We start from the raw sequence: 27080 nt of genomic DNA, 5'->3' as shown, positions 1-27080 counted from the left end.
TTCTCCTTTTATTCCATTGGGTGCACAGCCTATGAAATGGTGCTGCCTATATTCAAAGAGCATCTTTCAGCTTTTAGTTAATTCTCTCTGGAAGTGCCTCCACGGAACACCTGTGCTTTACTAGTCTGCACATCTCTCAGTTCCGTCAAGTTGATGATCAATGGTAGAGCCTTTTTCTAGCAAGTGCAGGGTCCTAGATTTAATCTCCAGTACCGAAAAAGACAAAAAGATTAACCTATCATATGCAATAGAATATTAGTCAGCAATGAAGAATGAAATCTTGTCATTTGTAGCAACATAGCTGGAAGTGGAAGACACTATGTCAATTAAAATAAATCAGACACAGGAAAGACAAATCTACACATTCTCTCTCATATTGGAACTCAAAAGAAAAGCTGATGTGAATATAGAATAGTGATTACTAAAGGCTGAGAAAAGTTGTGAGTATGAGGGAGGATAAGGAAAATTGGATAACAGGCACCAAAACACAGCTAAATATAAGGAGCAGGTTCAAGTATTGCATAGCACAGAAAAGTGACTATAGTCCACAATAACTTTTTATATATTTCAGGAAAAGCTAGACCATTAGAGCTCAAAACTGACAGGCTCCAAACAGAAGGAGAGGGAAATTCTAATTACCTTGATTAGATTAGTTCACAATGTATACTGAAATATTACACTGTATCCCCCACAAATATGTACAATTATTATATGTTAATACAAAAAAATTATGTTTGTTGATCAGAGACCTACCACTGATCTAGGGACGCCTGACTTTCTCTTGGTGGCCTCACCTTTTGAAACATGGCTGTCAAGTCTCATCATCTCTTTGTGACTCGTTAAGAGTAGTGGACACCTTGCTTGCCAGATGGTAAGGATGTGAGAAGTAGCAGTTGGATCTGCTACCTTCAGTACCCCGACAAGTACGTTTTGGATCTGGGCTCAGATACATGTCATGGTCCCTTGAGGGATGGATCTATTTTTCAGGGCCTCTTTTGTCTCTGGGTCATTTCCTCTGAAACCACAAGTGTGTAGAATAGTCATGCCATTGCCTAACCACAATGATATGTTCTGAGAACTGTGTCACTTGCCAATTTTGTCATCATATCATACAAAATTGGTATATCAAACCTAATTGGTATAGCATGGGATACACCCTGGCTATATTATATATCAGTATATGTATATATATATACATATATATATATATATGTACACAATATATTACATTGTTGACAGAAACATCATTATATATCATTTATATATATATATATATATATATATATATATATATATATATATATATATGGTCTGTTGTTGACAGAAACATCCCTATGCAGTACATAACTATATATATATGTATATATATATATATATATATATATAGTTTGTTGTTGACAGAAATATCCATATGCAGTATATAACTATAATGACAGAACGGCATTGTTCAATGTGCCTGCTGAACCCTTCACCAACCACCATGCTGCTGGCAGCAAGCTAAAGAAAGCCATTGAATATTCGCCAATCACTTTTGACCTGCTGACTTTGATTCACTGTGTTTATTTTTCCACCTCTCTCATGCTTTTGCCCCTTTGACTGTTCCATTCCTTTTCCCTGTTGACCCAAGACCTCATCTTGGTCTTCTCTAAGACATAGTTATGCTCATCCTCTATCACTTCCCCTCCTGATCTACTTGACCAACTATCCCACTCCCAGCCCACCACAGTGAGGTCTCCAGCTCATCTAAACAGTGCTCCATCATGAGAACTTCGGGTAGCAGGACTTCAACAAAAGGGGTAACTAACTTGCTGACTCTGATAGCCCTGAGTCTCCACTCCTTCCTCACTCACTCTCATTTTCTATTCCATGTCTCTATCTTTTGTACCAGACGACAACATCTCAGTGCCAAAATTCTTTTTTCCTCTAAAAGCAGATTTCTTCTGTACTTGATTTTTCTTTCTGTTCTTAGGACCATCATTCTTCTAGCCCCTCACAGAATGCAGCTCTCACTTGCACTTGTTTTTCTACTCAAACACTTCACCCATGCTTTTCCTTTACCTAAAATATTCTTACCCTCCTTCAAAGTTGGTTTACTCCAACCCATCCCTCACGGCCAGCCATTAGCATTCCCCAAATCCCTTCCCAATTGCTGACTAAGCCAAGTTTCCATTCTCTTTATACCCCTCATTACCATTAAATCCTAAATATTTAGTTGTGCGATTATATAAGTGTTGACAAACCTACATCACCCAGAGCTGTAGCCACTGGCCTTGAGAACTTAACCTGTGGTTGATCCAATTTGAGATTTGTTATAAGTGTAAAATACACACTAAAGCTGGTGAAGTGGTGCAAGTGGTAAGAGCACATTCCTAACAAGCATGAGGCCCTGAGTTCAAATCCCAGTAGTGTAAAAAAAACCACACACATCAAAATTTGATGACAGTAAAAAGAATGTAAAACATCTTAATAATTTTGGTATTGATTATATTGACATAATACTCTAGCTGAATGGAGCCAAATGAAATAGATTATTAAAATTAATTTTATCTGTTTCTTTTTAGGTTTGTTTTGAGACAGAGTCTCGCTATGTAGCTCAAGCTGACCTCAAACTCCCCATCCTCCTGTCTTAGCCTCTGATTTCAGGTTTGAGCTACCATGCCCAGCCCCCATTCTCTTTCTGTTGGACAGCTTTGCTGTAGACCTTATGCTCCATAGGTCAAGGCCATTTTGCCCATGACTTTATTCGTAGCTACATAAGCACAGAGCCTACCACATAATAAATGGATTAGTGAATATATTTTGAAAAAATACATTTTCTGGGTAATTGGGATTTAAAGCTAGGATTCTCACTTTTAGAAAAAAGAGGAAGTAAAGATAAATAACTATAGCAAAGGGGGCTTATAAACTCAGCACCCAGCACTCTTTGCTCCCTGCCTGCCATGAGCATCAGGGCTTTCATTAGCCTTCAGGATTTCCTTGTTATTGAGATCTCAGTTGTCAGGCTGGCACTAGTGTCAACTGATAGCATGTCCATCTAAAAGTACCCAATGACTAGATTTAGCTTTCAAATTATACAAAGACTACTGAAGGAGAAAATAATAAAGAAAAGACTCTATATAACAAGAAAGGATTTAAAGGCTATTTATTTGCTATAAGTCACTTCCACACAGGTAATCTCATGGGAAATAATCTCATTTACTTGTCTCAATCCTTGGTATCAGAAACTTTTTGACTTAACCTGAATTCACCATGTGGCAAAAGATTTTAACACAAACGTGGAAAAACTAGAGTGTCTCAAAAGTCTAGTAATGTCCTGAAAGACCATTTTACTTCCACATTGTTTGGCCTAGGGCCAGATCACTCACATTCATGAGCACCTTTGTGAAGTGACTTAGCCATTCCAAGTTTCTGTATTGCATGACACCAAGTTCCTCCAAGGTTCACGTTAATAGCACATTGCCTAAGTAAGGATGAGGCCAAGCTGTCCTGTGATCCCTAGGGACTAATCTGGCAAGAGAAGTACTGAAGTTGTTCAGCCAGAGATATCAGGTGACAGCTGGAAGGGGCAGCTGAGAGAGAGCTGGAGTGCCTTGAAGGCAATCCAACCCCAAGACTCAACACAAGACACCATTTTGCCAGGCAGCAAGTACTCATTACTTGCCAATCACGCTTGCCTTCCCCAATAACAATAAGAATGAATAATACCACTTTAATAAACTTACACAGGCCAAGATGTCACAACTCTCTTTCTTTCTTTCCTTGTATTTCAAAATTCAGAGTTGAGAGACAACCAGATGGCTGAGCCTCCGAAGTGTCACATTCAGCCTTAAGCTTTCTCCAGAACACAAAAATAGTACTGGAGTGGACATGAGAAGTTGGGATTCATATCTCTTCTCTCAGTTATTAATTTCAGAATCATTGAAATGACATGGTTAGGCCCATTGTTGTCTTGGGACCCTGCTCAACAGTAACAAGCACATGACTCAGAGGACTCAGCTTCCCGGGGGTCAAGGTTCCTTCCATTCCAGTGAGTCAGAAACCCATAAAACCAGAACTTACCAACCCTAATTACCTCTCCCCACCTCCCCAACAGGGACAGACACACTTTTAGATAAACAGAGAGGAAGGGAGGAAGGAAAAGAACTCAAATAAATTTTTCTTAAAAGAAAAGACACATGAGTCAATGGTCCTAACTAGAATAGTTTGAAAAATAAAGCAGATAAAGTAGGATTGGATTGCAATCAATAAAATCAAGTAAGATGAATCCATACTAAAATAAATAAATGAATAAATTAAGGAGAAGATAAAACCTTTCCTTGCAGAAGAATTACAACTAATGAAAAGAGAAGAAACAAGGAAAAGCTGCCATTAAAACATAATGATAATAATTACATCAGGCAAGATACACAGATGGATTCTAAAACAATGGGCACAAGTTGGAGGAGAAAGAGGATATTTTCAAGATCTCGAAAACAGCGCTCCCAAGAAATTTGTACAATTCAAAGGGGAAAATAATAGCTTTACAGCATAGAAACCCAGCTAATACTACCTTAACCTATCAAGATATCATAGCTAACACCACCAGAAAGAAGTCAAATTGATGTCGGGAATCTGAGATTAGATGCTGAGAAGGGAACTGATATTATTTCTACTATATTTGTGTGAAAAATATGTATCCTTGACTTACTCATAAGAAAAATCAAAGAATTCAAATAGAGGCACATTCTGTGAAATAACTGGTGAGTACTCTGTGGAAGTGTCAAGGCCAGGAAAGACAGGAAAGACTAAGGACCTGTCATAGCTCAGAAGAGACTAAGTAGACACAATTAAGTAAGATGTGGCCTCCCAAATTGAATCAGGGAGCAGAAACTAAACAGTAGTGGGAAACTGGTGAAATCCAAACAGAGTCAATAGTTTGGTTAACAATGTTGCACTCAAGTTGAATTTTTAGTTCTGGCAGTTGTATTATGGTTATTCGAGATATTAGTACTTGGAGAAATGCAATAATGAGTATACAGGAATTCTATAGAATTGTAACTTCTATGTAAATCAAAAACCATTTCAAGTTTAAATGTTTAAGAATGGAAATTAAAAGTCTAAAAGAAGGTTGAATTCTAAACCCAAATGTGAGCCAAGATACTAAAAATATAAAAGATCAACATATTCAACTATGTGAAATTTCAAAACTTCAAATATGTAATCATAACAACAATAAAACCAAAAGCTTAATATCCTTATGTAATATAAAGAAATTATTTATATAAATTAATATAGGTTGCTAAATACTCCACAAAACACAACAAAAATCAAGGCCCAAAAAGTATGGAACTAATGTATTCTTTTTTTTTTCTTTTTTGAGGTGTACACTGGGAATGAAGTCAGGGCCTTGTTCTTGCTAGGCAAGCTCTCTACCACTTGAACCACTCCCCCACTCTTTTGTTTTTAGCTCTTTCTTTCTTTCTTTTCTTCTTTCTTCTTTCCTTCCTTCCTTCCTGCCTCCCTCCTTTCTTTCTTCCTTCCTTCTTTCTTTCTTTTTTCCAGATAGAGTCTCAGGCTTTTGCCTGAGTCAGCCTCTGACCTTCATCCTCCATGAAGAGTATCTGGGAATATAGGTGTGCACCACCATTCCTGCCAATAGGAATTCTCAATTATAAAGAAAAACAACTAAAACAGTAAGGTGATATCATTTTCACCTAACAATTATTTAAGTGGCAGCAAAAATAATGCCAAGTAATGATAGGCACCCAGAAAAAAACTTGTATTCTGAAATTTCAGAATCAATACTATGTATTCAACCAAGCGTTTTACTTGTATAAGTGCCAATCTGCAAGGAGATGGAGCTAGAATGTAAATCAATGTGCCACTTCCTTCACTGAGAAAGTCTCCTATGAGCGAAATGTCAGGCAAACTAGACAATGCATTCAGTAACAGAACAGAGTTACAGAAAACAAATAACACAGCTGTATGCCCTTATAAGGTAGGGAGTCCAGTGGAGAGTTGGGAGCTAAAGAAAGATTGGAACTAACATATTTTATCAGAATCATTCTGACTTCTGCATTGAAAAACACTGACAATGGACCATAGTCAGGGACAGGAGAGATTTTTTGAAGAAGCTGGATTCTAGACATATTTTTAAGCTACAGTCAATAGAATTTCCTGACCAATTCAGTGGATGAGAGAATAAGAAAAACCAAGGATTGCAAGATAGTTCTTGGCCATTACAAGTGGCAGGATGGATAGGGTTGCCATTATTTGAAATGGTAATGCTTGGAGCAGGTTTGGGGTACAGATTGGAGGCTGGTTTCAAATACACTAAATCTGAAAGATTCAAGTAGATAGTTGGACTTTCAGGAACTCAACCTAACACCTTTTTTTCTCCCCTCCACTCTAGCCCTTTGCATTGGACAGGTAATTTGCCAAGTTTTTTTTATAATAATTTATGCCATGGAAAAAATTCGAAACTATTCTTGGGCAGAAATTACTCTAAGTCACTTTACATTGGTTATTCCTTTTAATCCTTACACCATGGCCAAAGGTGGCTTTTATCCCCATTATTATAAGGAAAGGAAGTCAAGACTTAGGGAAGCCAAGTAACTTGATCAAGTTCACATAGCTAGGGAGTGTAGAATGATGATTTAGAAACAACCTCAGCCAGGCATGGTGTCACACCCCTATAATCCCAGCACTTCAGAGGATGAGTTAGGAGAATCATGAGTTTGAGGCCAACCTGGGCTATGTAGTAAGACCGTGTCTTGAAAACCAACAACAAAAAATTTATTTTTTTTTGTAATGACTTTTGGAATTTTTCACCTTTTTCCTTCCAAAGAGCTCAGTAAGAATCAGTTTCCAGTTCAGGAAAGGGATTAGGTGCTTCAAAATTCCTATGAGCAGCCAATAGTTCCTTTTATCCATTCCAGATCCAATCCGAGGGCTGTTAAGATGAATGGAAAAAGTCCAACGCTATTATCACACTACCACAATTAAACACACATGTGCTCATGTTCTCTTAATCTCTCCTTTGCCCCTCCTCACCCCCACCCAACAAGCTATCCCTAATGACAGTTTGACTGTTCTTCCCACTAGAATGGCTTTCAAGTCTAGGAAAGTATCAGAAGGTCTCTGCTGAGCTGTCAGCTGGGGAAGTGTCACAGGCCACTAAACTCTAAAATGAGCTGTCTCTGTAACAAAAGGTCCTTTCCCTTCAGAACAGCTTCAAGGGATGGCACACTGGATGGAATAAGTGTCCCCATGGCTCCTTCTGTATTCTGATTTGATTAAACTGGGAATTGTTCTGTGTTCAGGCTGTTGAAAACACCAGGTGGTGGATCCTAGAGACAAAAGATTAGATAGATCTTTTGTTAGGAACAGTTGTCTCCATTGTATGACTTACAATATTTGAGCATGCATGCTAGGAGTTTCCCTGACATCCTAGGGTTACCCACAAGAGAGAGACAATCAATAAAGCCTATTCCTAACTCTCTAATGGCCAGAAGTTGCTGCTGTTGGTTAAAGAGTCTAGCTACTGGCTAAAAATGAAGAAAATAAAAAATAAGCATTTATAATAAAAGAAGTGAACCAAAGCAAGGAAGAAAAGAAGAAATGCACAGAAGATGTAATAACCATTGATCTTCATAGACCCTGAATGTCACAAAAATTAAATGATTTATTCTCTTGACTATAAGCTCGTTAAGGGCTGCAGCATGACTTGGTCAAGTTGTTTCCACAGTCCTTCACAAGTCCATCCTTTGCTTAAGAGGTCTAATAATAAATGTGACAATGAGAGTGATTATTTGTTAAGTACTTCTTTGTGATTATATTAGCTTTTTTTGCTGCAGAACCACTTATCTGTATTAACTCATACTTCTGTAGTTCAGAAGTATAGGCAGGCCTGACTGGGTTCTTTCCTTTAATGGAGTTCCTGTGATTAGATAGGATCCACCTAGGCAATTCCCCTACCGTAAGGTCAACTGTCCCTAAGTAATGTAATTGTGGGAATAATATCTAATCCTACACAGCTTCTGGGGATTGGTGCAGTACATCTTTGGGGGCAATTTGATTGCTCCCAGCATTTTTACATTTAATAATTTATCAATCCTTACAATAATATTAAGAACTTATATTTAAAGTAGTTTCTGTGATCTCTATTTTATACATGAAGCACGAGAATATTCATCCTACCTGTAAAGTAGAAAAAGTGAAATTCACCTCACAGATTTTGGGGAAGAATTAGACAATATACTGAATTGTAGAATGCAATATAATCTAACATGCTGTAATTAGTAACCAACCAACTGATAGGAGGAAGGGAGAGGACTCACACAGCCACCTTACAAAGAGGTTACTTATGCCAGTGCTTAGGAACACAGAGCTCAAGAAGCTATGTAGCATTTGTTAAGATTCTGCTGAGCAAGCATTTTGCAAAAGAAATACAAATAAGGAGTAAAATGAAATGCTACAGCAGACCCTTGGTTTCTATGGGTATCTGGTTCTAAGCAGAAGCCATGGAGAAAAAGCCACCCGTGCTCATGGTGCATAGATTTCAGCACTGCACCGTGGATGCTTGGTCCATTTTTCCCATAATGCCATCCAACTTCCACTAAAGTCAGCTCACAGACATCCCTGGGCCAGATCAGCATAGCCCCCTGGACAGACTGACCTCCATCTGGGGAAAAAAGAGGAACTGAGTAATAAGCAATAAGAACAATAAAGACACGCTGCAAAGAGGGTAGGGCACAATGAGTGCCAAAGAGGGGGGAAGGGAATCCCCCTGAAACTGTAAATAAACAAGCTGGGCCTGGCCGGAATGGCTCTGGTGGGAGTGGGGGCATGTGCCCAGCAACCAGGAGTGGGAAAGCTTGTGAGAGTGGTGGAGGGAGGAAAACTCCACAGGAGAGGGGGGAAGGCCCACCTCCCACGTGAGCTGTAAACAAACACGCAGGTCAGAGAAGGGGGGTACAGTGTCACCTCCCCCAGTGTGCTTGGAAAGGGGAAAGCTTGTAGCAGTGGCTCGTGCACAGGAGAACTCTGAGTAAACAAAGCCTGCTGGGCCAGGTGAGTGTTAAGCTCATCCCAGAGATCTGCATATATAATGCCGCCAGCAACAGCAGGCTGACAGCAGCAGGCAGGCAAGCCACAGCCACAGATAGCCATTCACAGACCTGTCTCCAGACTCGTTTTTTTCTCTCTCCTTACCTTTGATGTGAAAACAACTGAACTACACCTGCATGCTGAAAAATTTACTGAAACTGTATTGCATTTGAACTTGGGACACTTTGTGGGTTTTGTTTTTTTTTTATTTATATGTAGATTTGTTCTACTTTATGCATCCCCTTTGATGAGACAACTACAGAACAACATCTGAGGCACCATGTACAGGATTGGAGGCTGAGACAGACACCAAAATTATTAAGACTGAAACTTCATTGTATTTGAACTTGGAGGGTTTTTTTTATTTTCTATTTTTCATTTTTTAATTTAATTTTATTTATATATATTTTTTCTTTCATTTACATACTTTTTATTTTTATTCTTATCTTTATTCTTTTTATTTTTTATTTTCTATCCTCTATCTGTCTCTCTAATGCCTTTTCAGTTTATGGTTGATTAGTACACTGTCTCTCCCTGTTTATATCTTTGAAACTTTTTTTGTTTGCTTCTTTGTTTTGTTTTTTCTTTCTATTGATTTGTTTTTCCCTTTTGCTTTAACTTCTTTGCTTTCCATCCCCTCTCACCTTTCCATTCTAAATATCACTATAGCTATTATTATAAGACAGAAAATACTTAATTGCACACAGTACAGGGACAATAACAACACCAAGAGAATGATGGGAAGACAGAAAAAACAGTGAAACCAGTTTCCCCACAGCAAAAAATTAGTACAGGATCCAGAAGGAAAGGAAGAAAACAGATACTCAGAACCAGACTCCAACAAAATGAAGATAAACTATGCCAAAGAACCCAATGAAGCCCACAAGAATAATTTAAAAGAAGACATACTACAGGTACTCAATGAGAATTTTATAGAGATGATACTGGATATGGTCAACCAAAATGTACAGGAGACACTCAAGAAATGCCAACACAAAATAATAGAGAATTTGAAAAAGCATATATTAACGCCAACACAGTGGTTGTGAGAGACGTTAATACCCCATTATCATCAATAGATAGGTCATCCAAACAAAAAATCAATAAAGAAATCCAAGATCTAAAATATACAATAGATCAAATGGACCTAATTGATGTCTACAGAACATTTCATCCAACTTCTACACAGTATACATTCTTCTCAGCAGCCCATGGAACCTTCTCCAAAATAGATTATATCCTAGGGCACAAAGCAAGTCTCAGCAAATATAAGAAAATAGAAATTATACTCTGCACACTACCTGATCACAATGCAGTAAAAGTAGATCTCAACAACAAAAGTAAAGACCAAAAATATTCAAACAGCTGGAAACTAAATAACTCATTACTTAATGAACAATGGATCATTGATGAAATAAAAGAGGAAATTAAAAAGTTCCTGGAAGACAATGAAAATGAAAACACAACCTACTGGAACCTATGGGACACAGCAAAGGCAGTCCTGAGAGGAAAGTTTATAGCCATGAGTGCATATATTAAAAAGACTGAAAGATCCCAAATCAATGACCTAAGGATACAACTCAAACTCCTAGAAAAACAATAACAAGTCAATCCCAAAACAAATAGAAGGAGAGAAATAATAAAAATAAGAGCTGAAAACAATGAAATAGAAACCAAAAAAAATCATACAAAGAATTAATGAAACAAAAAGGTCCTTGAAAAAATAAACGAGATCGACAGGCCCCTGGCAAACCTGACTAAAATGAGGAGAGAAAAAACCCAAATTAGTAGAATCAGGAATGCAAAAGTGGAGATAACAACAAACACCATGGAAGTCCAGGAAATCATCAGAGACTACTTTGAGAACTTATATTCAAATAAATTCAAAAATTTTTAAAGAAATGGACAGATTTCTAGATGCATATGATCATCCAAAACTGAACCAAGAGGAAATTAATCACCTGAATAGATCTATAACACAAAATTAAATTGAAGCAGCAATCAAGAGTCTTCCCAATAAGAAAAGTCCAGGAACTGAGGGATTCTCTGCTGAATTCTATCAGACCTTTAAAGAAGAACTGATACCATACCTCCTTAAACTGTTCCATGAAATAGAAAAGGAAGGAAAACTGCCTAACACATTTTATGAAGCCCAGTATTACATTTATCCCCAAACTAGACAAAGACACCTCCAAAAAGGAGAACTATAGACCAATCCCCTAAACGAACATTGATGCAAAAATCCTCAACAAAATAATGGCAAACCGAATTCAACAACACATCAAAAAGATTATTCATCACGACCAAGTAGGCTTCATCCCAGGAATGCAGGGGTGGTTCAACATATGAAAATCAATATATGTAATAAACCACATTAACGGAAGCAAAGACAAAAACCACTTGATCATCTGAATAGATGCAGAAAAAGCCTTTGATAAGATCCAACACCATTTCATGATAAAAGCTCTAAGAAAACTAGGAATAGAAGGACAGTGCCTCAACATTATAAAAGCTATATATGACAAACCTACAGCCAGTATTATACTTAATGGAGAAAAACTGAAAGCATTCCTTCTAAAATCAGAAACCAGACAAGGATGCCCAGGATCTCCACTCCTATTCAACATAGTACTGGAATTCCTAGCCAGAGCAATTAGGCAAGAAGAAGGAATAAAAGGAATACAAATAGGTAAAGAAACTGTCAAAATATCCCTATTTGCAGATTACATGATCCTATACCTTAAAGACCCAAAACACTCTACTCAGAAGCTTCTAGATATCATCAATAGCTACAGTAAGGTAGTAGGATATAAAATCAACATAGAAAAATCATTAGCATTTCTACACACTAACAATGAACAAACTGAAAAAGAATGTATGAAAACAATTCCATTTACAATAGCTTCAAAAAAAATCAAATACCTAGGTGTAAACCTAACAAAAGATGTGAATGACCTCTACAAGGAAAACTATAAACTTCTGAAGAAAGAGATTGAGGAAGACTATAGAAAGTGGAGAGATCTCCGATGCTCCTGGATTGGTAGAATCAACATAGTAAAAATGTTTATACTCCCAAAAGTAATCTACATGTTTAATGCAATTCCTATCAAAATTCCAATGACATTCATTAAAGAGACTGAAAAATCTACTGTGAAATCTATATGGAAACGCAAGAGGCCACGAATAGCCAAGGCAATACTCAGTCAAAAGAACAATGCAGGAGGTATCACGATACCTGACTTCAAACTATATTACAAAGCAATAACAATAAAAACAGCATGGTACTGGCACAAAAACAGACATGAAGACCAGTGGAACAGAATAGAGGACGCAGATATGAAGCCACACAACTATAACCAACTTGTCTTTGACAAAGGAGCTAAAAATATACGATGGAGAAATAGCAGCCTCTTCAACAAAAACTGCTGGGAAAACTGGTTAGCAGTCTGCAAAAAACTGAAACTAGATCCATGGCTATCACCCTATACCAATATCAAATCAAAATGGATCAAGGATCTTAATATCAGACCACAAACTGTAAAGTTGATACAGGAAAGATTAGGAACTACTCTGGAGTTAGTAGGTATAGGTAAGAACTTTCTCAGTGGAACCCCAGCAGCACAGCAACTAAGAGATAGCATAGATAAATGGGACCTCATAAAACCAAAATGCTTCTGTTCATCAAAGGAAATGGTCTCTAAACTGAAGAGAACACCCACAGAGTGGGAGAAAATATTTGCCAGCTACTCATCAGACAAAGGACTGTTAACAAGAATATATAGGGAACTTAAAAAACTAAATTCTCCCAAAACTAATGAACCAATAAAGAAATGGGCAAGTGAACTAAACAGAACTTTCTCAAAAGAAGAAATTCAAATGGCCAAAAAACACATGAAAAATGATCACCATCTCTAGCAATAAAGGAAATGCAAATTAAAACCACACTAAGATTCCACCTCACCCCTGTTAAAATAGCCATCATTAGCAACACCATGAACAACAGGTGTTGGCAAGGATTCGGGGAAAAAGGAACCCTCTTACACTGTTGGTGGGAATGTAAACTAGTACAACCACTCTGAAAAAAATTTGGAGGCTACTTAAAAAGCTAAACATTGATCTACCATTTGATCCAGCAATACCACTCTTCGGGATATACCCAAAAGACTGTAACACAGGTTACTCCAGAGGCACCTGCACACGATGTTTATTGTAGCACCATTCACAATTGCCAAGTTATGGAAGCAGCCAAGATGCCCCACTACTGACGAACGGATGAAGGAAATGTGGTATCTATACACAATGGAATTTCGTGCAGCTACGAAGAAGAACAAAATGTTATCATTCGCTGGTAAATGGATGGAATTGGAGAACATTATTCTGAGTGAGGTGAGCCTGGCCCAAAAGACCAAAAATCGTATGTTCTCCCTCATATGTGGACATTAGATCAAGGGCAAACACAACAAGGGGATTGGACTTTGAGCACATGATAAAAGCTTTAGCACACAACGGCGGGGTGAGGATAGGTAAGACACCTAAAAAAGTAGCTAGCATTTGTTGCCCTCAACACAGAGAAACTAAAGTAGATACCTTAAAAGCAATTGAGGCCAATAGGAAAAGGGGACCAGGAACTAGAGAAAAGGATAAATCAAAAACAATTCACCTAGAAGGTAACACACATGCACAGGAAATTAAGGTGAGTCAACTCCTTGTATCCCATCCTTATCTCAACTAGCAAAAACCCTTGTTCCTTCCTATTATTGCTTATACTCTCTCTTCAACAAAATTAGAAATAAGGGCAAAATAGTTTTTGTGGGGTGGGGCAGAAGGGAGGGGGCGAAGTGGGTGGTAAGGGGGGTGGGGGCAGGGGGGGAGAAATGACCCAAGCATTGTATGCACATATGAATAACAAAGCAATTAAAAAAAAAGCTAAACTGGAGTGGTTAAAAAAAGAGAGGGATTAAGGGAACTATCAAAAGTTGAGTCACAGATTTGGATTATTTAAGGGTGTGGAGTGCTGACATGCAGAAAGGCTTGAGGTTAGCTAGGAGGAAGAGAAGCTGATAGAGCAAAAAACGTGTACCCTGGGATATTCTGGGTTCAGTTGGTCCTGAGTTGAGAGTCTGTCCTCAGAGCTCAGAAGCAGTGCAGCCTGAGGGAAGTCTTTACCTCCCTGAGATTTGGTTTCCTCCCCTGTAAAACGATGCTAGCAAAAAATGAGTGTGTGGTGAGATTTCCTGTGAGAATGTTCTTTGAAGGCCTCACACGAGGCCAGGCACACGGTGGGTGCTCACATAGCTAAGGAAGTTCTTTTCATCACCCTCACCTACTGAGAATCCATCGCCCTCTTTTCTGTGTCCACAGCCTTCAACACCAATGAGAAATTCAAACCTCCAAACATTCAGAATGGTACATTGAGATTATTCATCGGAAGAGAAAAAAAGCTACTTCCCTGTACTTTCAAGTGCTATGACAAAGGCAGTAAAAGTTGGCTTAAAGCCCAGCTTCACCATTTACTAGCTGGGTAACCTTGGACAAATTATTGAACCTCTTTGTGCCTTTTGTGCCTTCTCTGTGCTCCCACCATGTGTAAAAAACAGAAAGTGAAGCATGTGTCAAGGGAACACAGAGTGGGGATGGGGTGGCAAACAATCCACTCCTGCAGTGGTCTCCCAACTGGTGTCCTGCCCACAGACTCACTCTGCACTTGTCCTCCACTACCTCCGAGTGCACTTCTAAACCACACACCTGATTCTTTTCTTCCTCCACCAAAATCCTCCAAATATATGCCATGTCCTACAGGAAATGAGTCAAAATCTTCAGCATGTGCTATCTACCCTTCACACTCAACCGCCTTAGAAAAAGGGCATCTTTTCCCCTCCAGGAGATGAAGCACTATGTGACATTCTGGAAGGGATGCTCACTGCAACCACAAATTCCTTTGACTTACAGATTGTGAGGTCTCTGAATCAGTCTCCTAGTCTCAATGTAGAGAGGGCTTGATACAAGAACTCTAAAGATTCAAGTGGAGGGTTTACTAGGCAGGGAAAAAGGAAGAAGGCAATGAATTAAACCATAAAATACACATTTGTGAAAGGTCTTCTCAACAGTTCCTACATAAGTACTTATAAATCCTCTTTCAAACTCTTATTATAGATTAAGGAATGCATCTTTTAATACATAAATATTTTAACTCTCTTCTTTTTAAGTTTAGGCCTTTAAAAAGCTGACCTCAAGGAGGTATACATAATACAGGAGTGTTTGGTTACAACAATTACCCCTTGTCAATGTGGGAATATGTTCAAGACCCTTCATGGATTATCTGAAACTCTAGATAGTGTCAAATCAGCTTTATGAGTGGCTCAGTGGTAGAGTGTCTGCCTGGCATGTGTGAAGCCCTGAGTTCAAACCCCAGGGCTGCAAAAAAAAGTAATAGTGTCAAACCTTATATATGTACAGATGTACTGCAACTATGATAAATAGTCACAATAACAGATTAGCAATAATTTACTATGGATCTCAGGAACCTCAGCATACAGTTTCTTTTCTTTCCATGCTAAGTCAAGAACTTTGACCCTTTACAGTTTATTTGGCCTGTCTGAATTGTCAGCATCACTACTCTTGCACCTCAGTGTGCTTTTGTAAAATAAGGATTACCTAAACACAAATGCTGCAATCCTGCAGCAGTCAATATGGTAACCAAGAAAGTCACTAAGTGACTAGCAAGTGGGTAGTATATACAGTGTGAATACGCTGGACAAAGGGATGATTCATGTCTTGGGCATGACAGAGTGGTCTGGTCTGAGATGTTATTATGCTACTCAGAATGGTACACAATTTAAACTTATGAACTGTTTATTTTCTGGAATTTCCCAATTGCTATTTCTAGATCAGTCTTGAACTGAAACTATAGAAAACAAAACTTCAGATAAGAGTTCTGTATCTTATTTAGAAAGCCTGTATTTTCCCTGATTAAGTCACTCAGGAAAATTTTCCTCACTAAAAATGTACTGTTTTTTCCCTATACATTCATAAGAAATGTATACCTTATTGATGATATGAAAAGAAGACTAGTCTGCTATTAAACTTCTTGGTTAACAATAAAAACTTGTCTGAAAAAAAAACAAAAACCTTGCTTAGCATAATGTAAATAGGGTTTAGGATGGAAACTGAATGACCCAGTCTAGGAATTATCATTGATATTTAATAGATTAAAATATTTCATCAAAACTAATTATTTGTATTATTTAATAGGAACTTCACTGAGCAAAAAGAATTGCTGCAGGCTGTTCTAAGTTACCAACTCCCTGAAACTTCAGATGCTGCTAATTCCATTTTACAGACTATTAACTATACTGTAATATTGTGAGGACTCTATTTAGTGCAGTATTGAGACCACAGACACTGTTCACTAACACTAAGCATTTCCCTTCAACTTAGCATGGCAGCCCAGAGAGCTTCAGCAGTCAGACAGACCTCTCGCCCCACCTGAAGAATCAATCCAGAAATTTTAGCACAGAAGTGACATTTTGCTCTTTCTCCACACAGCACAGAGCCATTTCACACCTGCTGGCGAAAATAGTGTGATTTATAGACCCTAGCAATATAAATGTGAGCAAAGTAAAGTGAAAAAGGGAAGCAAAATGAATTACTATAATGAAGTCTCTCTCTCTCTGGGTGGTAATCTTATTCCTTTTTTTTTTTTTTGGTAATAGGGCTTGATCTCTGGGTCTACACCTTAGGCCACTCCACCAGCCCTTTTTGTGCAGGGTTTCTTCAAGAGAGGGTCTTGTGAACTATTTATCTGGGTTGGTGTTGAACCTCTATCCTCCTGATCTCTGCCTCCTGAGTAGCTAGGATTACAGGTGTGAGCCACTGGCACCCAGCCTATCTTATTCTTAATCATGCAAGGGAATTCAATTTTTTAAAGAGAGTAATCTTTTTTCAATAGCATACATTAGTAAATTGTACAAAATAATGAGTTTCATTTAACAGTTCCTTCTTTTTTTGAGACAGGTTATTGCTATTTAGCTCAGGCTGGCCTCAGACTCATGATCCTCCTGCCACAGCTTCCTGAGTGCTGGGATTACAAGTGTGCACCACTGCACCCAGTTTTCCATTCTTAGTTAATACTTTCAAAGATTTCTTAAGGCACAGGAAAAAAGTAAAATAAACACTTCAGTAAATACCAGTTTTTTGTTTGTTTGTTTTGCAGTACTGGGGCTTAAACTCAGGGCCTTCACCTTGAGCCACTTCACAAGCTCAGTTTTTTGTGATAGGGTTTTTTGAGATAGAGTCTTGCAAACTATTTGCCTGAGCTGACTTCAACCTGCAATCCTTCTAATCTCTGTCTCCTGAGTAGCTAGGATTACAGATGTGAGCCACCGGTGCCCAGCTTTGTATACATGTTTTATTCATTCATTCATTCTAAGTTCCAGGAAGGTAGGAATTATTGTTTAGGGGGTGCAGCACTGGGATTTGAACTCAGGGCTTTGCACTTGCTAGGCAGTTGCTTCACCACTTGAGCCATACCTCCAACCTGGAAAGTAGGAATTTTAGCTATGTTCTTCAGTATTCTATATCCAACTCCTAGAGAAGTGCCTGGCACAAGACAGGAGCTCCATAAATATTTGTTGACTAATTCATTCATCAAGTATGTACTGAGTGCCTACTATGAACCAGGCCGTGGGATAGGACATGGACACATCAAAAGTTGCTCACTGTCTCTAAAGGATACTTCTTCTCAGCTCCAAATTCATTTACCTGTATGCTTTCTTGAAATACCTGATAGGCTTCTCCTCTCTCTCTCTCTCTCTCTCTCTCTCTCTCTCTCTCTCTCTCTCTCTCTCTCTCTTCTCTCCCTATCCCTAAAGTTTGAACTCAGTGCCTCATGCTTGCTAGGAAGGCGTTCAACCACTTGATACACACTCCAGTCCTTTTTCCTTTAGTTATTTTTCAGATACGGTTTTTAGTTTCTGTTTAGGGATGGCCACAGACCATGATCCTTTTACTTACAGTCTCCCATGTAGCTGGGATCACAGGCTTGTTGGTTGAGATGGTGAGTCACTAACTTTTTGCCCTGACTGGCCTCAAACCACAAATCTCCCAAGTAGCTGTGATACAGTTATGAGCCACACCCAATCTCCATAAGAATGCTGCAGGATTGTCTTTTATGCACACTAACATACCATTCAAAGGATGCATAGGAGGAGAAAGGAAATGAAGGAGACAACAAGAGAGTGTTGGTAACAAACGTGTTGTCAAAGGGAGTAAGAGAAGCAGGGAAACAGATTAGATAGGAAGGTTAACCTGAGACAAGGGACCACCACCAAGTGGTCAAATAGGGTCAGAATATAAAAGAGACAACTTTTACACACATTTTATTTCAGACCTTCTTTCTCTTAAATATTTTTAGTGACATATTAACAGTACAAAGTGAATAGTTTCCTGGTAACAGTTTCAAATAGTGCACATAGTGCACTTTGATCATACGTGCCCCCATTACTCTTTCTTATCTCTTCTCTCTCTAAGATCAATGCACTTAGATCATATTCTCCCCCACATTCTCTCTTTCCCCCTTCCACCTTCTGCTGGCTTCCCCTCCAGTCCCTGTTTTTTGTCCATGTCTTTTTTTTAATCCAGATTCCACATATGAGAGAAAACATACAGTATTTGTCTTTTCTAAGTCTGGCTTATTTTGCTTAGCATGATGAACTCCTTGAATGGATAGAGAAAACATGATATATATTTACAATGGAGTATTATTCAACCATAGAGAAGAATGAAATTATGTCATTTGCAGGCAAATGGATAGAACTGGAGATCATCATGTTCAAAGACATAATTCTTCTTGCCAGTTAGATGGTCAGTTCCAAAAGGAGTAAACAGAAGAAAACTAGATTAACACTCATTTTTGTACCTAAAGAGGTATATGTATGGTTTAGTGACTATGAAATATGCATATACTCATAAAACATTTTTGTTTAATATTACTTCAATGGCCAGAGAATTGTATATTAAACCATTACAGCTGTCCTGTCAAAGACCAGTGGAACCTGAGTAAACCTTTGAAAGGAGTGGCTAAAATTAATTGGAAAGACTGCTTTCAGCAGTATGCCCCTAACCATAGCCAGGCTAATATATTCTCACAAATGATGAACAATTTCTATAAAGACAAGGAGAAAAAGAGGAAACAGAGAACAAAGGGAAGAGGGAGGAAGACTGGAGGAAGCAACACAATGCCATAAATGTCAAAACAGACCATGTATATATACTCTCTCTTCAACAAAATTAGAGATAAGGGCAAAATAGTTTCTGCCTGGTAGCAAGGGGGTAGCAGGGAGAGGGAGGGGGCAGAGGGAAGGGAGGAGAAATGACCCAAACATTGTATACACATATAAATAAAATTTAAAAAAAGAAAGGGGCAGAATTACGATAGGCAATGAAAGGAGATGAACACTACAGCTACTTGAAGGACAGATCAAGCTGGATGAGGCAAGAGACAAGCAACTGAGCAGGAAAGACTGGCATAGTCAGTGACCTTGAGAATGAGCCAGAGGCAACACGCTGGAGGGACAGTGGAATCTATGTGAGTGGACAGAAGAGCAGTCCATTGCTCTTGACAAATCATGGAAATGTTCAAGGTTGCTGTGAGGTGCCTGGCCTTGGAAATGGCTACAGAGGTGATGGCAGCAGGAGCAGCAATCACAGAAGTGGGGGACATAGTAACCAGACAGGTCACCAAATGACCAGAAACATAAAAACAATGGTGGAGAAAAGGACCCAGAAGGAGATTCCAAGATGGTGGCTACAGGGAGGAAGCAGAAAGTGTGCTTCCTAAAGTAAAATCTTGGAGAGATGCTGAAGATACACCTTACAGGAAAAATCACTGAGAAGAGGCAAAATTTTGACTCCTCCAACCTCCAGCCTGTGCATACCATTTCCACTTCACATTAAATGGAGGAACCAGGAGGACTCCAGCACCACTGCCAGACACCAGTGTCCAGGCTGCTTGAGAAGACACAGACCACAGGGTGAGCTAAGTGGCATGTGGTACTCCCACAGACAACCCTGGGCCAGATCAGCATAACCCCCTGGACAGTGGGGTGCCCTAAGCACTGAAGAGGTGGGTAGGAGAAATACCTCACAACAAGCTGGCCAGAGAAGACAGGAGTGACAGCACACACCCAGCGGCAAACAGGAGCAAGAAAGCTTGTAAAAGTGGCAGTTGGAGGAAATCTCCACAGGAGAGGGTAGAAGGCCCACTTCCCACATGAACTGTAAATAAACATGCTGGCCTGAGAAAGCAGGTGCAGTGTCACCTCCCCCAGTGTGCTTGGAAAGGGAAAAGCTTATAGCAGTGGGGATCACATCCAGGAGAACTCTAAGTAAACATAGACTGTGGGGCTAGGTGAATGTTAATCTCATTCCTGAGATCTGCATAAATAAAGTGTCCAGCAACAGGAGGCTGACAGCAGTGGGCAGGCAGCTGTAGCCTCAGATAGCCATTCACAGAACTGTCTCCAGACTCTTGTTTTATCTTTCTTTCTTTGATGAGACAACAACCGAACTACACTTACATGTTGAAAAACTTACTGAAACTGTATTGCATTTGAACTTGGGACACTTTGTGGTGTTTTTTTAGTTTGCATTTTTTTGGTTTTTTTCCCCTTTGATGAGACAATGACAGAACTATTTCTGAGATACCATCTCCAGGATTGGAGGCTGAGGGACTAACACCAAAATTATTAAGACCGAAACTTTATTGCATTTGAACTTGGAGATTTTCTTATTTTTTTATTTTTTATTTTATTAATTTTTATTTATTTATTTTTCTCAGTCCTCTCTCTGTCTCTCTAATGCCTGTTCAGCTTATGGTTGATTAGTACACTATTTCTCCCTGTTTATATTTTTGAAACTTTTGTTTGTTTGTTTTGTTTTTTGTTTGTTTACAAAAAACAAAAAAGAAGTTTCTTTAACTTCTTTGTTTTCCCCCTCCTCTCACCCTTCCATTCTACATATCACCATTGTTATTATTACAAGCTAGAAAATACTTAATTGCACACAGTAAGGGGACAATAACAACATCAAGCACAATGACGGGAAACAGTAAAAACAGGGAAACCAGTTTCCCCACAGAAAAAATTAATACAGGAACCAGAGGGAAATGAAGAAAACAGATACTCAGATCCAGACTCCAACAAAATGAAGATAAAATATGCCAAAGAACCCAATGAAGCCCAAAGAATAATCTAAAAGAAGAAATACTACAGGTAATCAATGAGAATTTTATAGAGATAAAATACTGGATATGGTCAACCAAAATGTACAGGACACACTCAAGAAATTCCAAGACAACAAAAATAGAGAATTTGAAAAAGCACAAGAACAAATAAAAGAAACCATAGAAGCACTGTATAAACACCAAAGTGAAATAAAGAACACAATTAATAAAGAGATAAATGAATTCAGAATGAAAATAGACAACATTAAAGAGGAAATGACTCAAGATATGGAAAAGCTCAGAAAAAAGAATGAAACAGAATTGCAAAACAAAATGGAAGGCCTTCCAGCAGAACAGAACAAACAGAAGACAGAATCTCAGAACTCGAAGCTGAAATGGTAATTAAAGGAAAAACCAAAGAACTATTAGTTAAACAACTCAAGACTTGTGAAAAGAAAATGCAAGAGCTCACTGACTCCATCAAAAGAACAAACCTGAGAATCATGGGCATTGAAGAAGGAGAAGAGGTGCAAGCAAAGGGAATGCATAATATATTCAACAAAATAATAACAAAAAAATTTCCCAAATCTAGAGAAATCTATTCCTATAGAGATGCAAGAGGCATCCAGAACACCAAACAGACCAGACCAAAATAGATCTACTGCATGGCATATTATCATTAAAACAACAAATACACAGACCCAAGAAAGAATATTGAAGGCTGTAAGAGAGAAAAAACAAATAGCATACAAAGGTAAACCCATCAAAATCACACCAGACTTCTCAACAGAAACATTAAAAGCAAGAAAACTTGGGATGAGAACTTCTGGGCACTGAATGAAAATAACTTCAACCCCAGGATACTCTACCCAGCAAAACTATCATTCAAAATAGATGGAGCAATAAAACTCTTCCATGATAGGCAGAAACTAAAACAATATGTGAAAACAAAGCCACCAGTACAAAAGATTCTTCAAGGGATTCTGCACACAGAAAGTGAAACCCAACATAACCAAGAAAGGGCAGCAGCACCAAACTACAGGAAAAGAAAAAGCAAGAAAGTAGAGAGTAACCTCAACTTAGGTACACACAATCAAACCTTCAAACAACTAAGACAACTAAATGACAGGAATTACCACATATCTATCAGTATTAACACTTTATGTTAATGGACTATATTCTCCCATCAAAAGGCACCATTTGAAGGACTGGATTAAAAAAAGATCCAACAATTTGTTGCTTACAGGAGACCCATTTCACTTACAGAAATAAGCATAGGCTTAGGATGAAAAGCTGGAAGAAGACTTACCAAGCCAATGGCCCCCGAAAACAGGCAGGTGTAGCAATATTTATCTCTGACAAAGTAGACTTCAAACCTACATTGATCAAACGAGATAAAGAAGGACATTCCATAATAATAAAAGGGGAAATAGACCAAAAGGAAATAACAATTATCAACCTATATGCACCCAATATCAACACTCCCAATTTCATCAAACATACCCTAAAGGACTTAAAAGCATATATTAATTCCAACACAGTGGTCATGGGAGACTTTAACACCCCATTATCATCAATAGATAGGTCATCCAAACAAAAAATCACTAAAGAAATTCAAGATCTAAAATATATAATCGATCAAATGGATCTAGTTGATGTCTCAGAACATTTCATCCAACTTCTACACAATATACATTCTTCTCAGCAGCCCACAGAACCTTCTCCAAAATAAATCATATCCTAGGGCACAAAGTGAACCTCAGCAAATATAAGAAAATAGAAATTATACCATGCATTCTACCTGATCACAATGCAATAAAACTAGAACTCAACAACAAAAGTAAAGACAAAAAACATACAAACAGCTGGAAACTGAATAACTCATTGCTTAATGAACAATTGGTCATTGATGAAATAAAAGAGGGAATTAAAAAGTTCCTGGAAGTCAATGAAAATGAAAACACAACCTACCGGAACCTATGGGACACAGCAAAGGCAGTCCTGAGAGGAAAGTTTATAGCCATGAATGCATATATTAAAAAGACTGAAAGATCCCAAATCAATGACCTAATGATACATCTCAAACTCCTAGAACAACAAGAACAAACAAATCCCAAAACAAATAGAAGGAGAGAAATAATAAAAATAAGAGCAGAAATCAATGAAATAGAAACTAAAAAAAAACATATTAAAAAGTAATGAAACAAAAAAATGGTCCTTTGAAAAAATAAACATTGACAGACCCCTGGCAAACTTGACTAAAATGAGGAGAGAAAAAAACCCAAATTAGTAAAATCAGGAATGCAAAAGGGGAGATAACAACAAACACCATGGATGTCCAGGAAATCATCAGAGACTACTTCAAGAATCTATATTCAAATAAATTTGAAAATCTTAAAGAAATGGATAGATTTCTAGATACATATGATCATCCAAAACTGAACCAAGAGGAAATTAATCACCTGAATCGATCTATAACACAAAATGAAATTGAACCAGCAATCAAGAGTCTCCCCAAAGAGAAAAGTCCAGGACCTGAGGGATTCTCTGCTGAATTCTATCAGATCGTTAAAGAAGAACTGATACCAACCCTCCTTATATTGTTCCACAAAATAAAAAGGGAAGGCAAACTGCCTAACACATTTTATGAAGCCAGTATTACACATATCCCAAAACCAGACAAAGACACCTCCAGAAAGGAGAACTATAGGCCAATCTCCTTAATGAACATTGATGCAAAAATCCTCAATAAAATAATGGCAAACCAAATTCAACAACACATCAAAAAGATCATTCACCACAACCAAGTAGGCTTCATCCCAGGAATGCAGGGATAGTTCAACATACAAAAATCAAAAAATGTAATAAACCACATTAACAGAAGCAAAGACAAAATCCACATGACCATCTCCGTAGATGCAGAAGAGAATTCTGCAAGTAAACACTGAGAATTTCAAGGAGATGTTAAAGACATGGTTAACCAAAACGTAAAAGAGCACTCAAAAAATGTCAAGACACCAAAAATAAAGACTATGAGAAGACACAGAAACAAATAAATGAAACTCATAGAGCCCTAAGTAAACACCAAAGTGAAACAGAGATCACTATAGAGAAATAAATGAATTAAAGGAGAAAATAAGCAATAATTTTATTTCAATATAAAAGCTGTTAAAAAACTAGGAATCGAAGGAATATACCTCAACATTGTAAAGGCTATATATGACAAATGTACAGCAAACATCATAATTAATGGTAAAAAACTGAAACCATTACCCCTAAAATCAGGAATGAGAAAAGGGTGCCCACTCTCCCCACTCCTATTCAACATATTACTGGAATTTCTAGCCAGAGCAATTAGGCAAGAAGAAGAAATAAATTGAATACAAATAGGTAAAGAAACTGTCAAAATATCCTATTTGCTGGTGATATGATCTTATACCTTAAAGACCCAAAAAACTCTACCCAAAAACTCTTAGACAACATAAACAACTACAATAAGATGGCAGGATACAAAATCAACCTACAAAAATCATTAGCTTTTCTATACACCACAATGAACAAACTGAGAAGGAACACGTGGAAACAATTCTATTCACAATAGCCTCAAAAAAATCAAATACCTAGGAGTAAATTTAACAAAATATGTGAATGACCTCAACAAGGAGAATTACAATCTCCTGAAGAAAGAGATCGAGGAAGACTACAGAAGATGGAAAGATCTCCCATGCTCATGGATTGGTAGAATCAACATAGTAAAAATAGCTATACTACTGAAAGCAATCTACATGTTTAATGCAATTCCCATAAAAATCCCAATGACTTTCATCACAGGGATTGAAAAATCTACCCTAAAGCTCATTTGGAAACACAAGAGACTGCAAATAGCCAAGGCAATACTCAGCAAAAAAGAGCAATGCTGGAGGTATCACAATACATGACTTTGAACTATATTAGAAAGCAATAGCAATAAAAATAGCATGGTACTGGCACAAAAACAGACATGAAGACCAGTGGTACAGAATAGAGGACCCAGATATGAAGCCACACAACTATACCCACCTCATTTTTGACAAAGGTGCCAAAAATATATGATGTAGAAAAGACAGCATCTTCAACAAATATTGCTTGGGAAAAGTGGTTACCATCTCTGCAAGAAACTGAAACTATATCCATGTCTATCACCGTGTACTAGTATCAACTCAAAATTGATCAAGGGCCTAAAAATCAGATCTGAAACCCTGAAGTTACTACAGGAAGGAGCAGGAAACACTCTGGAAAAAATAGGGATAGGCAAAGACTTCCTCAATAGATCCCCAGCAGCCCAGCAACTAAGAGAAAGGATGAATAAATGGGACTTCATAAAATTGAAAGCTTCTGCAGAACAAAAGAATATACAGGGAACTTAAGAAACTAAAGTCTCCAAAAATATATGAACCAATTAAGAAATGGGCAACTCATCTAAACATAACTTTTACAAAAGAAGAAATTCAAATGAACCAAAACACAGAGATGGCTCACCATCTCTGGCCATAAAGGAAATGCTAATCAAAACCATACTAAGATTCCACCTCACCACTTAGAATAGCCATCATCTAAAACACCATCAACAACAGGTGTTGGCGAGGATGTGGGGAAAATCGAACCCTAATCCACTGCTGGTGGGAATGCAAGCTGGTGCAACCACTCTGGGAAAAAAATTGGAGACTTCTTAAAAATCTAATTATAGACCTGCCACATGATCCAGCAATCCCACTCTTGTGGATATACCCAAAGGAATGCAACACAGGTTACTACAAAGGCACATGCACACCCATGTTTATAGTAGCACTATTCACAATAGCCAAGTTATAGAAACAACTAAGATGCCCCACTGCTGATGAATGGATGAAGAAAATGTGGTACTTGTACACAATATAGTTTTACTCAGCCATGAAGAAGAATGAAATCTTATCATTTGCATGTAAATGGATGTAACTGGAGAACATCATTCTGAGTGAGGTCAGCCAGGCTCAGAAGACCAAAAATCATATGTTCTCACTCATATGCAGTCTTTAGGTCTAGGGCAAATGCAGCAATGTTGTTGGACTTGGATCACATGACAAGGGAAGAGCACATATGGGAGGTATGGGGTTAGGTAGGATACCCAAAACATGAAAGCGTTTGATGTCCCCCCTTCAGAGGAACTAATATAGAAACCTTAAAACAACAAAGGTTATGATGAGCAGGGGATCAGGAACTAATTTAAAGATCAGTTAGAGTTGAATCAACATGAGTCATAACACATAGGTACACAAAAGCCATAGAAGGAATCTCTCTGCATACCTATCCTTAACTCAACTAGCAAAAACTCTTTGTATTCCTTATTATACTTATGTCTTTTATTCAACAAAATTAGTGATAAGTGCAGAAGAGAACCTGCCTGGAACTGAGGCAGGGAGGGGAGAAAGTGTGGGGGAAGGGGGCAGGTTGGAAAAATGACCCAAACAATGTATGCATGTGTGAGCAAATGAACAAAAAAAAAAAAAATAAAAAAAACAGATTTGGATGAGAACAAAGATCTTTAGTTCTACCTCATTGTGTAAAAAGTGTAAAATTGGTGGAAGATGGAAGATAATAGCTCATACAAAATAACATGAGTAATTTAAGTCAAACCTAGGACAATTCTGACTTGTAGTTCCATGTTCTCTTGTGTTTTCCATGGTGCCTTATCAACTTTCTACAAAATGAGGACCATGTGGAATAAGGGACACCATAAAGAGCAAACTAAATCAGT

At 38.0% G+C, this 27080-nt stretch overlaps 1 long non-coding RNA gene across 1 annotated transcript in view; it reads left to right on the top strand.

Annotated features, from left to right (window-relative positions):
* LOC141416841 (uncharacterized) overlaps positions 1–27080 on the top strand; it is a 451556-nt gene that overhangs the window by 150145 nt on the left and 274331 nt on the right. The window lies entirely within an intron of this gene.

The sequence above is a fragment of the Castor canadensis genome, chromosome 14 (assembly GCF_047511655.1).
Source record: "Castor canadensis chromosome 14, mCasCan1.hap1v2, whole genome shotgun sequence".
Lineage (NCBI taxonomy): Eukaryota > Metazoa > Chordata > Mammalia > Rodentia > Castoridae > Castor > Castor canadensis.
This window is presented reverse-complemented; position numbering and strand designations above follow the sequence as displayed.